The sequence below is a fragment of the Lagopus leucura genome, unplaced genomic scaffold, assembly GCF_019238085.1.
Source record: "Lagopus leucura isolate 7727_CA_CO unplaced genomic scaffold, USGS_WTPT01 Super-Scaffold_100058, whole genome shotgun sequence".
In the NCBI taxonomy this organism is placed as follows: Eukaryota; Metazoa; Chordata; class Aves; order Galliformes; family Phasianidae; genus Lagopus; species Lagopus leucura.
In genome coordinates this window covers 646,659-663,172 of record NW_024962304.1, presented here as the reverse complement: position 1 = coordinate 663,172, position 16,514 = coordinate 646,659, and the positions used below count along the sequence as shown (strand labels likewise).

The 16,514-nt window shown below is 34.2% G+C and overlaps 1 protein-coding gene and 1 long non-coding RNA gene across 3 annotated transcripts in view; one reads left to right on the top strand and one right to left on the bottom strand.

The window, feature by feature from the left end:
- The window catches only part of CNTNAP2 (contactin associated protein 2), a 663,767-nt gene that overhangs the window by 458,079 nt on the left and 189,174 nt on the right, over positions 1-16,514 (bottom strand). The window lies entirely within an intron of this gene.
- LOC122188327 lies at positions 9,788-15,147 on the top strand. 2 transcript variants are annotated; one of them, XR_006181555.1, is made up of 3 exons: positions 9,788-9,831; positions 14,274-14,415; positions 14,891-15,147. It is a non-coding gene; the product is annotated as an uncharacterized LOC122188327 (long non-coding RNA). The 2 variants fall into 2 exon arrangements; XR_006181556.1 differs by having other exon boundaries at positions 14,274-14,427.

Sequence of the window (16,514 nt, the reverse complement as noted above, 5' to 3'; positions counted from 1 at the left end):
CTCCACTTTGAAATTCTGTCATCTTCTTTTGGAAAGCCACCATTTTTGTGCATTTGTTCACATTCTGAAGAGGAAATTTTTTATATCCTATTATTGCTACAAATTGTCTCTGAAGCAAATTTCAGATGATATTAAGGAAAATAAGCAATAAACACTTGAACTAAAACTTCCAGTTGTCATAAATCAAAATCTCCTTGCTTTAGTAGCAAAGGTATTTCTAGCCATGAAAGAAATTTTGGGGAAGACTTCAATGTTAAGGAAGTTATTAATACTTATGAGGTTTTAATCTATCTTTCAAGCCTTGTGCAAATTGCAGGATTTTTTCTCAGTTCAGGAGATTAAATTCAGAAATTATCTATGAACTTAACAATTGATTATTTGATCAGCTGAACAGAAATATTGTTCTTTGAGGATTTAGCCTTCAAATCGTTTGAAATTTATGATTGGACTTATCTCCAAAAGGAGGCTATCTCTTTGAGTAGGATTTGTGTTCCCAGAAATATGCCTAAGTGTTCTTATCAAAACTTCAGAGCATCATTTTATCATGACAGGAGAAAGGAGAGTGTTCTAGAAGAATTGTTGTTCAGAGAATGACTGCACCTATTTTTACGAGCATGATAGTTTATGAGAGTAAACTATCAGGACAGTAGATTTTGTGTAAGTACAAACAACGTTTAAAAATACTCAGAAAAAGCAAATCTACCAAAAAAAAAATCAGATTCAAAAGGGAAAGCTTAAAAATAAATAAATAAATAAATAAACAGTAAAGAAAAGAAAAGAAAAAAAGCAAAAAGGAAACGTTTTTCAATTTTGTAAATAAATCTATTTGGCAGTATCTCATATTACTGACACTTATCTACTCCTTTCCTTGCAGCAGTGAAAGAAAAACTGAAACCTGTATTTACCTTAAAGGAAGGATTTAAACTGGCGTGCAGTTATCAGACACAGTGCACAGTAATAAAGGAGAGAAGCAACTTTCAGATATGCCTCTTCCTTCAGCATTTCCACTTGTCCTTCTTTGAGGGAAGGTCTACATTTGAATTTCAGTTCAGATCAGTCGCTTTTCAAGAACAGTCCCACTTACATTGTGGCATGATACACAAATTAATTCGCTTTCAGATTGATCCACAATGAAAACTGCCCCTTAATAATGATTACTTGGTCCATTACGTCAGTTGTGAGCCAGTCCAAAATAAAATAAAAATCCTGAAAACACAAAGACTACTGACTTCTCAACAGCAGTTCTGGGCCCATCCATCTTGGCCAATCCTACTTGCTAAGATACAGCTCAGATATGCCCTTTATGTTGACGTATTGCAGTAAACTCTGAACCACCTCACCAGTTCCTTTTACATTTTGTTGCCATGTGACAGATGGCAGCAAAGTGGCAGTCTGACAAAATACCATCTTACATGGAAGTACAAATAAAGCACCCATAAACTGTAATTGAATTCTTCCATGTGGACAGCATTTTACTGCAACTATGCGCTCCCCCTGCTCCCCACCATCACCTTCCTTTCTCCAGATCCTTTCTTTGACTTGACCTTGAAGACAATACCTTGTACAGTTGGACTATGAGCAAACAGTAATGATAGCACTCAAACATTTAAGAATCACAAATCTGTCTCAGATTTGGGGGTTGAAAGAACTTATAGCAGATAGCTGATTCAACAGCTGAAGATCAACTGAACATGCATTTGAAAAGAAACTTATGACTGTGGGTCAAACAGCTTACCCCATAAGTAGTGAGAAGACCAAGAACCCCTGCATCTCCCAATGGGAGATGGCTTCACAACATCTCTTTGAACAGGAATGCCTCTAGAGGCTACACTTGCTCAGAGATCCATTACTAATTGATGTCAAGATGCCTTGCTGATACAGGTAAGTGACTTATAAGTTTTAGAATTTGTTAGCATCTTAGATTTTTTGTAAACTTTGTTAGCTTCACTAAGATAGTATCTTAGATTGATTGTAATCTTTGTTAACTTTGCTAGGATTATACCTGATTGTGCAGATATAATCTCTGATATGTAAACCATTGACTGAGTCTGGGACCAGGAGTGGGTTCAGCTGCATCTCTACTCCTTACCTTCCTGGTAAAGCAAGGGAATCCACTTTGAACTTCATGACTCAATGGAAGGGCCTCCCCAGCCTTTCACGTGTAATCTCTTACACACAAAACATTTATCAAACCTGTGATTAGGAGTAGATTCAGCTGTACCTTTTCTCCTTACCTCTGTGATAAAAGAAGCAACAGGGTTCCACTCTGAACCTCATGACTCAACAGGACGGTGTTGTATAAGTGTGTTTACCCTACAGTCTATGCAGTAAACTCGATAACTAAGTGTACCAAGCCATCTTGAACCTTGTTAAGTCACTATTAAAGCTCTACATTATATCTGTATTATGTCAGTAAATACATTCTAGCTTCTCTGTTACCGATGCAATATAGTGTGGTAGGTTTCCTTTTGTGACATGTACCCAATGTCATTTGTGGATGCTTGCTGAACTTTTATGGAGACTGAATAGAGTAAGATATAGAATAGAGTAAGCAGATAGATGTTGTGGGTGGTGTGCTTCAGCAGTAGTGATGTTACTTTGGAGCAACCCCTGAGCATATCTGTGTAAAACTGCTACTGACTAGAGGTGATTCTAGAGCAGTTCTAAGTAGAAATTCTCCTATGAAGTGGAAATTATTTTATATTTTTATCTTGCTATATATAATTTAACCATATATAATTTTATTATCCCTTTACATTTCATTTCACAACTAATGTTTACAAAGTGCCTTAATTCTTTCTACTAAAGGTGATAAATAATAATTATCTTATGTATAAAATAATTTCATCTGCTTAACATTTCTGATTTCAACTCTTTTTCTCCCTTCCAGCTACTCAGTTCATAGTAAAAACATGTTGTAGCATTACATTCTTGAGAAGAAATCAATCCATGCTGATGTTCATAAGTCCTGTTTCCAGCACTGAAGACTGAACTCCTCCCAGAAGAACTGTTAATTCCTGGATGCTGAGATAAAAGATGCTTAAGTTCTGAAGCTGTCCTGCCCTCTTGGATGCAATCAAAATTAAAAGACTGATATTTGAATAAAAGTATTCATAAGAATTACCAGTGGTCAACCTGAAAGAAGCTAAAGGCTAGTTGTTTGTTTTTTTTTTTTATTTTTCCCCCCACAGAACTCTTTTCTACAATTTAATGATTTTATGTATCTATGTGAATATATTTTAGGAAAGCTAAATCTTGGAGAGACTCACTATCACCATAAAGTCCTTTTCTTTATGTTCTGAGATGTCTATTAAGTTCTGGAAGAAAAGCTTATAACTTGGCATCTCTGCAGAAAAGTATCTGACAAATACAAAAAATGACCTTATGGTTCCTAAGGCCACTTGAGGTAATTGATCTACAAACACACACTATCAGACAGCAGAGCAAATTATAACCAGCCACTAAAGTCACAAGTAGCTCAATAAATGACTTCCTGACATTTCATTACATTACTGAGGCAGCATATCTGTCCTTTGGGTCTCACATCACAGCAGGTCTTATTTTCGTTCTAAACTCTAGATAGAGATGCACACAAAGAGGAAAAAGAAAAATCTAAACAATTCATGAACATAACGTCAGGTTTGTCTTGAAAATGGAAGTGTCTTGCTAGGTAATTTTCTCAAAACCTAGACCATGGCGACAGTTTTCTGCAGGTTTTTCTGACTGGTATTTTGTGATGGTGTGCTACAGTACTGTATGTATTTTCCCATAAGAATAGGTAGTAAAAATGTGCTACATTTCAACTTACAGGATATGATTAATAAAGCTTTTTCTAGGATTTCTTGTCTGTACATACAACAGCAGCAGATGAAATGTCTGACTGCTCAGATTGTTATTCTTTCTCCCTCTCCAAATAGTTACAAAAGCTCCCAAAATCCATTTCCTGACAACTGAATGATTTAGAGCATCAATAATTCCACATGCACATTTTGATCCCCTGCCAAGCACCAAGTCAGATATATTCAGAACTACTATTCACCAGCTGTTCAGTGGCTTTATGTGAAAAACTGATGATTTCAGGTCAAGTCTTAATGTACAGCTGTCCTTAGAATCAAAACTATTACTTTTGCTAGCAATCTCAGCTACAAATAAATAGGCCATAGAAAATGAACTGTTTTCTTTCCCCTAGAGACAAATGGATCGGCTAACATACAAATGTTTGAACATCTACTACAGCAATACTAAGCAATTACATACCACATCAAAGTATTTTGAGAGTCCTTTGAATTAAAGTATCTTTACAACTCCTTGTTTCTTTTCCAGAAAAGAGAAGACTTCATTTCCAGGTTGTCTATCTGATGGAGCGCATAAGTACTGAATTCCCTCAGTGCTAATGAAGCAGCATTTGTGCATTGTGAATGAAAACTCCTTGAGTTTATGTAATAAGGATATAAAGATAAGGAATTTAGGATAGCATTTTTAAACTTACATATTCTGATTGCCTCAAAATAATTTAAGCTGCTTTGTCATATCTATCACAACTCAAGTTCGATTTTATGAACAACTCAAGGAATATATTAACAAAAGCTATCAGTAGATCAGTGCTATTAAAGGTTTGGTGGAGGATAGTTCTTCTTTTCTTCTGGAGATTGACAGAGAGGAAAACAAAGTAAAGAAAAGAAAAGGAAACCCAAGAGGAGGAAGTTCTTTCCCAAGGGACAAAATAGTGATGAACAATGGCCTTCACACATGATACCGAATTTAATATAACTTTTTTTGTTGTTGTTTATCTGACACAAACTTTATTTACAAATTTATGGTAGGAACTTTAGGAAAATTGTTATTTGGACTTGTACATAACTTTTTAACTATGTACTTTTCTTCATTTAAATGTGCTTTTTCTTTTTCAATTTCTATTCCACACACATAATAAAGTAATTCCACACACATAACAGAGTAAGTAAATTAATGTAGGATAACAATAAAAGCATACATAGATTTCAGCTGGGTCAAATTTTAAATACTTCAAAATAAAGATAAAAGAAACATGGCAGAAACCATCCCAGTGATTTTTTGTTTGTCTGTTCTTTCTTTCACCATTACATACATTCATTGTCTTTTTTTTTTTTTTCCCCATGGAAATTAACTTTAGACAAAGTTTTGCCATTGTCCTTTAACTAAGCTGTGGTTCTGAATAAAAGAGGGATGGAAAACAGTTTGTGATTTAAAAGAGGGTAAAAAATCTGAAAATCAGCTACCTCAAAGTTATAAGCTTAGTTTTCTAAGCCAGCAGTACATGGATGTATTCTCATGATTTTATCTATGATCTGGAATAAGAGAAGCAAGGCAAACAAGGGTAGAAAACAAACAAACAAACAACAACAAAAAACAGAATCAAAATCAATGGGAATTTTTAAAAATTTCTTGTTGGTTGATGAAAAATTCAACATGAGCCAGCAATGTGCGCATGCAGCCCAGCCATAACTGAGTTATGGGGTGCATCAAAAGAAGCATCACCAGCAGGTCGAGGGAGGTGATCCTGCTCCTCTACTCTGCTCTCGTGCTCTCGTGAGATTCCAACTGGAGTGTGCAGTTCTGGGGGACCCCAAGACAAGAGGGACATGAAGTTGTTGTAGTAGGTCCAGAGAAGGCCAATGAAAATGATCATTGGGTTGGAGCACCTCCCCTAGGAGGAGAGAGCTAGAGCTCTTTATCCTGGAGAAGAGAAGGCTCCAGGGGGAACATACAGCAGCCTTTCAGTACCTGAAGAGGGCCTACATGAAAGGATATGTAGTGACAGGACAAGGGGAAACAGTTTTAAACTGGAGGAGTGTAGATCTAGACTAGATATTAAGAAGAAATTCTTAACTGTGAGAGTGGTGAGATACTGGAACAGGTTGGCCAATGAAGTTGTGGGTGCCCCCACCCTGGAATCAGTCAAGGCCAGGCTGGATGGGGCTTCGAACAACCTGGTCTAAGGGGAAGTGTACCTGCCTGTAGCACGGTGGTTGGAACTAGATGATCATAAAGGTCCTTTCCAACCCAAACAATTCTATGATTCTTTCTTTTTCCTGAAGACTTCCTATACAAAAAAAAAAAAAAAAAAAAACAAAACAAAAAACAACAACAACAACAACAAAAAAACAACAAAAAATGAAAACAGCTAAGCATTTTACTGTACTGGGTTTTCTTCCATTCAATTTTTACTATCTTGTCTTCTATATGTCTTGATGTTATCTCCAGCAAGAGAAATACTGATAAAACTTCCACAAGGCTAGTAGAATTAACTGTAATAAATTTTTGTTTGGGATGCCAGTTTGCAGAGGCAGTCCTTTCTTTTCCAGAATCCACGGCCTTGGTATTAATGTCAATAAATATTTTAATTTTTTAAGAAGTACTTACACCAAATAAAGACCTCTCCAAAATAATCACTGGAGAAATCTGGACACCACATACGGACATGCATGTGTCACCAAATGATAATGGAATTAGCTCCTGGAGTAAGAGTTTCTGACTATAGGAGTCACTGAAAGCAAAGATCCTTCAGAAAGAATATTTGAAAAGTCATGGCTGTCAGGGGAAGCTCACAGTGACTGGCAAAAGATAAACATTACTCCCACTTTTAAGAAAGGTAGAAAGCAAGATGAGGGAAACAACAGGCTGGTGAGACTTACATCTCTGCCTAAGAAGATGGTGGAATATATCCTCATGGAAGCTGTGTTAAGGCACATGAAAAGTGAAGAGATGATCCGTGACAGCCAGCATGTCCCATAGAAATTCACTTATATAATGAGTGTTATGTATTTAAAATGCACATCATTCTTGAAGTATCTAATTGCAAATGTATTTATTCCAGATAAAGTTTAAACGCAAAAGTAATCAAGTTCTTTTTATCTTCTTCCAGTCAGCTAGTTTTGAGCAGAAATGAAAACAAAGCTGTAAATCAAAAATCAGGCAATAAGGTATTGAAAACTTATCCTTCTAAAAATGTGCAGAACATGCTTCTATTAGTCATTATTTTTTTCTTAAGAGGAAATGCAGTAGAATTCTTATATTCAAAGCATCACAAAGTGTAAAAACATGTTGGATTCTCCATCACAGCAATATTTATATGGGGAGTAGTAATATTGAAGTTATATCCCATATTTATATCTATGTTAGTTTATATTTATATCTACATGTAGGTATTCTTAGACATCACTACATCTACATCACTACATCTAGAAATTACTTTCCTCAACATGGAACTCAGAGCCCAATATATTTATTATCCCACAGAAAGAGAAGCAAGGAAATCCTTATTTGTTTGCATATAATGAAATGCTTCGCAAAAAAAGTGGCTTACTTGCCCATCTTCAAATACATTTCCATTCTTCCTACATGCACTTCTCACATACAATGTATCATGAATACTTTTTAGAGCACTATGTATATTGATTTGTTCATCACATTTTTTTCCCAGGCAAGTCCCAAGAAAATAAGAGGAAAATCCTCTCTCTTTAGCCTATGGATTGACATTATGAAACTGCAAACCCAAAAGTATCCTGAAGTTAATCAGAAGTAGCTACCCAGAAGGCTTGAAAAGTGTGTTATTAGTACACTGTATTTTAGCTCATTTGTACATACATTAGTATATACATTTATTTTATATATATACTCAACTATCAAAACATACCCTTAAAAAATTTCATCTTGTATCTGAAAGAAGTCTCTCTATCTGGAGCTTTCTGACATTATTGTTTGGATTTAATATTCTTAAACTTTTTCTCAGAAAAAGCCAGCTACATGTAGTAATTTAACAAACAGCTAAAACAGACGATAAACCAAAATGAAAATAAGTGTGAAAAAAAACCACACATTTTCTGCTCATTTCTGTGTTATAGGATGACAATTGTATTCCTGGTAGAACAGTCAAGATAAATAGAAAGAAGATAAACTATGTACAATTCTGAATTGTAAACAATATAGTTTTCTGACCCTCCTTTGAACATTTTTGATAGGCATCTATCTATCTAAAAAATCAAATTATAAACTTCCAGTATTTGACTGATAACCCACTTGCTTTGGGTGTCACAGCATGACAAAATTCCCTGCTTCTCTCAGCAGTCTATTAGATCTGTGTACAGCGCAACACTTATTTTTCTTAAATTATATTGTAAATTCTATCTGACCTTTCACATAGTATAGTTTAAGTAGGAAAGAAATGCATGCTCGTGAAAAAAAATTATGTATTTCCTGATATATATTCAGGTCCCAAGCTGACAAAGAGAAACTACGCAACGAAATTTCACTCACAACCATGAAAGAGGAGGCAGGATCACTCTCCAGAAGAATTTTTTCTTTTTTCTTTTCTAATAGTTTGCTTGGCAAATAGATATTTCAATTCAATTCATTTTCAAAATATATGAGTACAGTCTCCACTAGTTTTGTATAAATATTCAAACATTAAGGGAGAAGAATGCAGCGAAAGAACTGAAAAAACTGCGGTGCTACTGCAATCTTACCAATAGGCATATGGATGTAAATTAAATAAGATTCTGAAGACAATTTGGACAAGTGTTAAACTTTAAACACAAAATTAATTATCACTTAAGAAACAGAGCACAGTCCATAGCATTGTCCAAGGTAAAACATCCGAGTTCCAGAAGGAAGAAAGAGAACAGAGGAAAAGAGGAAAAAGGAATCACATCAGTAATACTATGAAATATATATCACCACCGTTTTGTAGTAGTACCATAGCCCATTCCCAAATATAGATATTTATCAAATTTTTGAGAATGTTTTGTTTACAAAACACTACTAAAAAGAGGCTCTGTTAAAGCTTTCCTCAACATACACAATTTGTGGGCAAAAATAAACATCAACAGTCAAATATCTGGAAGGTTAGCTATAGTGTTGGTGACAAGACAGTTATCAAAGGGACAAGAGAGACTAAGTTTTGAAATGTGATTCATTACAGATAATAGAGTCTGGTAAATCCATCAGTAGGAACAGGCAGGAAAAAAAATGGCTTTATCTTCAGGAAAACCAGTTCTTTAAAGATTTTTACCAATTTCTTCATTAGAAAAAAAAATCCTATTTCTATATTTACGCAAAGGTACATAGGAGTAAAGAATGTTTTGAATCACCCTCAGTTTTAATTTCCATCTGTATTTATTTAATACGTATTAAGCATTGAAAGATTTTTAAACAAAGATAGATCACTTGTTTTGGTAAATTGAGTTCCATGAAAGAAATTACTACTTCTTCACAAATGAAAAATTAAACAGATCTAACCAGTTCTTATGAAGACTTGTGGTTTTCTGCTTTTTTATTGGTGGAGGTTTTGTTTTTGTTCGTTTGTTTTCTAATTGTTGTTGTATACATTGTTTTTCTTACTCCACTAAATATCAAATTATACCACAAGCAAAACGTAAAGACAGCTACAAATTTAATCATTCTTTGGCAAAAAATAACTGTTTTAGATAAGTCTTTTTTTAATGTCTCGTTCAGTGAAGACTGAGCCTATTAGTAATGCATCCTGTCATGATATAAATTCAAATCATAAAATCGTAAAACATCCATATAGGTGACTCACAAGGATCACTGAGTTCAATTCCAGGCTCCTCCCAGGACTACCCAAAAATCAAATCCTATGTATGTGTATGGGAACTGCTGATCACAGCCTGAACCTCTGATTAATCACCTGAAGCGAGCAAGGAGTCAGCCCTGGGAGCACAGGTGAAGCCTGACTCCATGCTCCTAGACCCATTTAAGGGCTGACTGCCAGGAGGAAGGATCTCTTTTGGAGATCCACTCCACCAGAGTTTTCTACAGGAGCCCAGGATACGGGTGAGTGTTATCTATCATTTCTGTTTCCTACTTTGGTATAACAACTGCATAGCCAAGCTCTGTGCTATACCGTAACATCTGTATATTCATTAATTGTACAGTATAAAAGCATTGGCCAAACTTTTCTTGAACTCCAGCAGGACTGGTGCCCCGGGGAGCTTTTTCCAGTGCCTGATCACCTTCTTGGTGAAAACCTTTCCCTAGTTCTCAGCGTGACCTTTCCCTGATGCGTTGTCATGCTGTATATTACAGCAGGTTGCATCTGATTTTAAGATAAAAAAATTCTGCAAGTACTGTATTTCCATCCCTTGCAAACCTTTGAAAGAAGAAAAGCTTTTTATTTTTATTTTTTTAAGAAGAGGATTTCATTTCATGTTCATTCATAAAGGACTGCTAACTGCTTAACTTTTCTCAGCTTTTCTTGTTTACCATACTATTGGTGAAGCAAGTACAGGCATGGCCATGAAAACACTGGGAAGAAAGCATACTGCTCTTAATTTTCTAAGGAATTGTGTGGCATTTTCTTAGTCAACTGAGATTTTTGTATTCATTTAGATAAAAGTATTTTGTATTTCTTATTAACTGCTTCAGATAACTGGAAGTGAAAGTAAATAAATAGAATATGCCACCTTAAAATGACACCATTTGCACCTGAGAACACTACTTACAACTCTTATTCACAGGTTAAAAAAGAAACACAAGACAAACATCAATAAGAATTCCTTTCTTGAGTGATATCTCCCATCTTAAGCCAAAGATATAACATTTTACTTTTTTCCATTATTCGCCACTCTTCACCTGCCCAAATCAGGTGCTTTTCAGTACACAGTTTGAAATCTGTAATGGATTTATTACTGTAATAAGGCATTCTCTGTTGATGGTGATCTTTGTGGATGGAAGTGTGAGGATAAGTTCTATAACTGCACATGTATATAGTAAAAGAATGCAATAATAGTGCCTTCAAGTGGGATACAGGCACTACAAAGCAATAACAGGTAATCAAGATGAACAAAGGGAATATTCTTTCCCAACAATCAGTGACAGCTCAAAAGGATTACAACATCTATCCAGAGAGATTTTACTTCCTTAGCTGTTAACCCTTAAATGAAGGTGAGGAGGGGGGCATCCAAACTCCCCCCCCCCTTCTGCTCACTTAGATGTGTAACTTGCACCTCGATTAGCCACATCTCAACTGGTGCTCAACCACTGGTTCAGTTTGAGACCTGGCAATTCCACTGCACTATGAGAAAGCTATCTTCTGAAGAAAATGAGAAATAATTTTGCTGTATTCTCCTCACATTAGGACAGAGAAAATGGCACTCATCACTTAATATGTAATACATGAGATGCAAGTGCATTGCTACAGTTCATAAAATAGAATTATTTTCAAGCTTTTAGACCCTGGTAGTATCTCAGCATGTTGAATATTTAAAATGAAGGCACTTGCAGGCAGAATTCACTCTTAAGTAGTTCTAAACATATTTTTAACTACTGCTTTAACAAGTGCAGCAAAGAGAAGCTTGAGAAAGCAAGATTCAGGAATACACAACTATCCACTTTATGTTGAAAAGCTTTGAAAAGCAACAGATCAAAGAAAAAAAAAAAAAACAAACTGGTCTTGAAGAATGTATGTTCCCAGAGAGATTTGCTAATGGAAATATTTGGTAAGGGCAGATTTCTGTTCTACTCTGACAGATGCTATTAATTGTAGAACTGGCAGACAAAGCCACAGTGTTGATACTGTAAAAAGAATTTGAAAATTGACTGAAAGCATTTGGTGGAAAAATAACTCACAGCCTCCTTATTTATACCTAAGAGTGGAGTGAGATGAAAGTATCAAAAAGTAAAAATGACAGTGAAAAACTGTAAAACTTAAAAAATTACAAAACAAAGTATTCTTGACAGTACTAATCAAAACATGTTAACTGAAATGATAGTTGTTGAGTTGAAATGTTTTGTTTTACTTCACAGAAGTTATCAAATTGGCCCTATTGGGGAGGGTGGGGGGGGAAACAACATATATCTCTACATCATTTTGCAAAGAAATGTCTTAAGATCCACATCCCCAGATCTTTTTCATGTCAGACTACTAACTGGACTACTTTATATATAATACTTATTCATAATGAAGTCTCCATGGAGTTCAGACCATAGGAGAAAATGAAAGGCTGACTACTATGCCCAGAAGACATTGATGTAATAAGAGACTTAATCTGATACTTACTTTGCTGAATGAAACACTAAACAATTTAAGTGAATTCAGACAGCCACCCTTCTACTCCTTCTGGAAAACTTAATACTCACTAAAATAAAATAATTTTTTTTTTTTGTAGAAGTCACATTTTTTTTAATGTGGGAAATTCATGTTTGAATTTTTTCATTAAAAAATCGTTTTAATATTCCAAAAATTTTAATCATTGATTTTTTTTTTTTTTGAAGGAATTGTTCAACTTTTCTTGCTGTATTTTATTTCTATTTAAAACAACACATTATTAAATTGAAAAACATCCACATACAAATTAAAAACTCAACAGGTAAAAAAAAAAAAGGAAAAAATAGTCTAGCATTATAACCAATTAGATATTAAAAAAATCCTAGTCAACTCGTAATTCCTCTTCATTGATATAGTATCTCAATCTTCATTCAAAACTGTAGGAAAACAATGTCTCAATGTTGAAACTGATGATAGACAGATTCAAGTCAAGTGTCTTTTCCTAAATTCTTCAATTCTCACCTACAAGATCTTTTATCTGACTCCTCTTGTTTAGTTCTATTAGCATTAATATAAAATGGAATTAAGCTAACATTATTAAATAATAACATTAGTCCTCAAAAAGAACCTTACTCTTTATTCTTTTCTCTATGGGTTTTCTTTGAAAATACTTTATAATGGTGATCTGAATGATTATTCTTTATTTCACAAGGAGGAGTTCTAGGGTTACAAGTTAGAAAAAGATTAACTATGTAACTGTGGACAGCTTTAAAAAGACATCTCCTAGTTCAAAGTCTTAGAATTGTTGAAGTTAAATTTATTCTATCGGTGCTATTCTAATCTTAGGTGTCAAATGAGGATGTTTACAGGCTTTTTTTTCCTGTTCTAATGATTGCTCTTCCTAACATTTGATAAAGATCTCTACAGTGTCTACAGGTTGTATCACTTTAGTCATAAGTGACTACAAATGTTCATCTTCTTAATAGGAAATAGGATCCCTTCCCTAACACAAAATAAGATTGCTTATCTATCCTACTAAAATATATAAGCATAATTTAAGAACTGTAATTTTAAATCTCACGAGTGTTAATGAAAATAGATGGTTATAATAATTTTATATAATCATTATATATCTTATAGTTTCTTGTATTTTATATGTTAGGTATTATATAAAAATTTTATATCTTAAATTAAGCTATCCTAAGCTTAATTTGAATTTGAAAAGATGACATTCTTTTCCTTGGAGAAAAATATCACTATGGTTAAAAATTACAATGATAATAATTACATGAATCTGCAAAAAATTACATACAAAGTATGATGTAATACAATGAGAAAGCATAATGAAATAACTCTCTGAAATATATGGCCTCATGTTTAACATCTAAGAACTCTGAGAACTTAATATATCAGGATAATGGAGTTTAAATATTTATTATTTCGGAGGATATTTATCATAATTTCTATTAAAATATAGACTATAACAAAAATATTTAAAAATATTAGTCACAGAGGATGATTTTTTTTCTCCCATCTTTTCAAATCTTCATCCAACATACTAGGACTATGCTTGGTTTCAAATCACATTGCATGTTTTCTCTATCTCATGATTTTTTCCCTTGAACTCATGAGGTTAACGAGATGTTTATTGATGTTTTATGTTAATATGATTTTCTCTTATATTAAATGGGGAAATTCTGTATCCTACTGAGCAACTGAAATTGTTTATGCTTATACTCTGCAGGTCTTATCTTTGGATATAACGTTTTACGTTTTGCATTCACCAGAGAAAAATCCTTATTTGTATGACCAATATAGGTGAAGTCATGTGAATCCTTCTCACTGAAAAACAAAATGTGATTATTTAGAGCTTAATCTTGAATTATATCAATCTATCATAGCAGACTTCTGTCAAATACAGAATTAACTCTATAAGAGATGCACTACAAGGATATGCATTATACTAATCTGAACTGGGATCCCAAGTGGGAATAGAAGTATTCACAGGACTAAATAGGATCTTATCTTCAATGCTAAGCTGATTAACAGTTTTCTTTGCTGTGCAATTTCAGCTAAGAAGTTTCTCATTTTAAAGGATTGCTGTAGGAGTTCCTATTAGCCTGTATAAATTAAGTTCCCAGAAATTAGGTTTCCTCAAAGCTGCCAAAAGTTTTATCCTAGTTCCCATCTTCCCCCTTCCCTGGTTCTAATGACTTTTCATTGCCTGCAGAAACCATGGACATTTCCACAATCACAGAAATGTTTCTTAAGGTGAAAAAGGAGTTCTTCAAATAATGATTAAAATGTAATTTCTTAAGGCCTTGAATGGAGCAGTGATGCTGAAATCAGCATGAATTTCAAAGTTTTTAAAGGTGTAAAGAGAGGTAAAACCACATTTCTTATACATTATTGCTAAGTCGCATACATGTACAGTGATCTCATTATACCCACTGCAGCACAACCATCACAGATATAAAGTACAGCAAGGATAGATGTTTGTCTTAGGCAATTATTTATTCTAACTTTTGTACCTGAATAATACTTCCACTGACCTTGTTAGAATGAGGTAATCTATATGCTCCAAAGACTTCATCCAAAAATATGACTTTTCTTTTTTTTTCTTTTTTTTTTTTTTTTTTTCTAACAAAGTTACATGGTTACATGAAGAGGAGATGAGTATTTGCCAGCTCTCACATTGGAAAGTAAATCAGCCCAAGTCACTTAACAGGATAATTATATTACATTATTATGTTATACTGTAAGGATTCAATAGTGTGTGTTAAGATGTTTTTTCTCATATGTGATCTACCTAGGCTTTATATGTTTCTTGTTTCTTTTATGTTCCAGACACAACATATGATATAAGAGAACTGTAAAGTGAAAAGGAGATGAAGAAGTTTCCTCTGTGCAGACCTCTCATACAGGTCAATTCTGCAGGCTCAATACAATGACCAAAGGACAAAGAAAGCCAAGTGGTGGAGTTCTGACATACATCCTGCTGACACCATCTCTCACCCTTCTATGATTTGGCTTTGGTCTTGTCAACCTATACAAGCTATAGCTGCCACAAAGAACCATAGTTTCTTTCTAGATCGCCAGTGCCTGCTTTTGTAGTTAGTTCTCATCATTTGTTCTGATTTGAGGCACAGTAACACTAATCCATGGCTATAATCACATCTAACCAAAGGTGGGAAACATATCAAACGCAGATACTTCTAATTACCTTAACCTTCCATTATAAACATTTGAAATCATGTTTGTATAATTCTTACCCTAAAGATCACTATTTACTTTATTCCATAGAATTTAATTCTCAAGTGCTCACTTGATATCTCAATTTTTGCCTCTACAGTGAACGACAACTCCATACAGTTTGTTCTAATCCTTAGTGCAGTGGAACTCTGGATACATCATGCTCAATGACCTTGCTACGTTTTGCCTCCAGAAAAGTACATATTTTTTTAATTAAGTCTTCCTGACCTTCCTGAAGAAGTATGTATAATACAAAATCTCTAGATATTGTGAACAAAGTAATATACAGAGCAGCCCATTTTGCTCTGTTTGCAACTTTGCCTCACCTCTCACATGGAACTTAACATACTTTGTAAAATGTAACAAGTAAAATTTTGCAAATGGGTTAACTGGTGTAGAACACTCAATTATGAAGTGTTTGCATGAGGCAGTGACAGTCTCTCAAAGCTCTGGCCTCGCTTATATGAAATCTGTTTGATGCTCATTCACTGCTCCACGCTGAGGGACAGTTAGCATAATATAGAATAAGATGCTATGCAGGCAGGTGTCCTGCTTGCTGATGGGTAAAAGAAAGACTGTGTATCATAGAGGATGAATTAAGTGTCATCAGCATCTCAAGGAAGGCACATCAAGGCAGCTTTGCCAGAAGGAATGATAGTGTGAAGTTAAAAGGGTCAAGAAATAGAACACATCTTGGATAAAAGGAAAAAAATGGCAAAAAAAAAAAAATCACAATAATTATCTGTAACATTTTCAGACACGTATTTTCAACACATGCTTTTAAATTTTACTGCAAGACTGAGGAAAAAAAAAACACAAAACAAACAAAACATCTTTAATAGAAAGGTTTACAATGTTAGAGATATGATTGGGGATTGGACTTGATGATCTCTGGAGGTCCATTCTAATCCTTACAGTTCTGTGATAACTGTGGAGTCCCATGTATCTGCTATACTCAAGGAAGAGTAGTTTTGAAGTATTGGTAGAAAAATACTCAGTAATGTCATTGTAGGTATAGATAGTTAAAAATTAATACAAGTTCAATACTCAAAAATTTCTGAAATGCAATGATTTTCTGAAATTTAAAATATAAGTTTTGCTATGATTTTCAAGAGTAACAGCAAGATAAGATTGTGCTTCTTTAAAAAAAATCTATTTCATTTTATCTGGAAATATTGCTTTATGTTACATAGAAACAATCTTTCTTCTGAAGTATAAA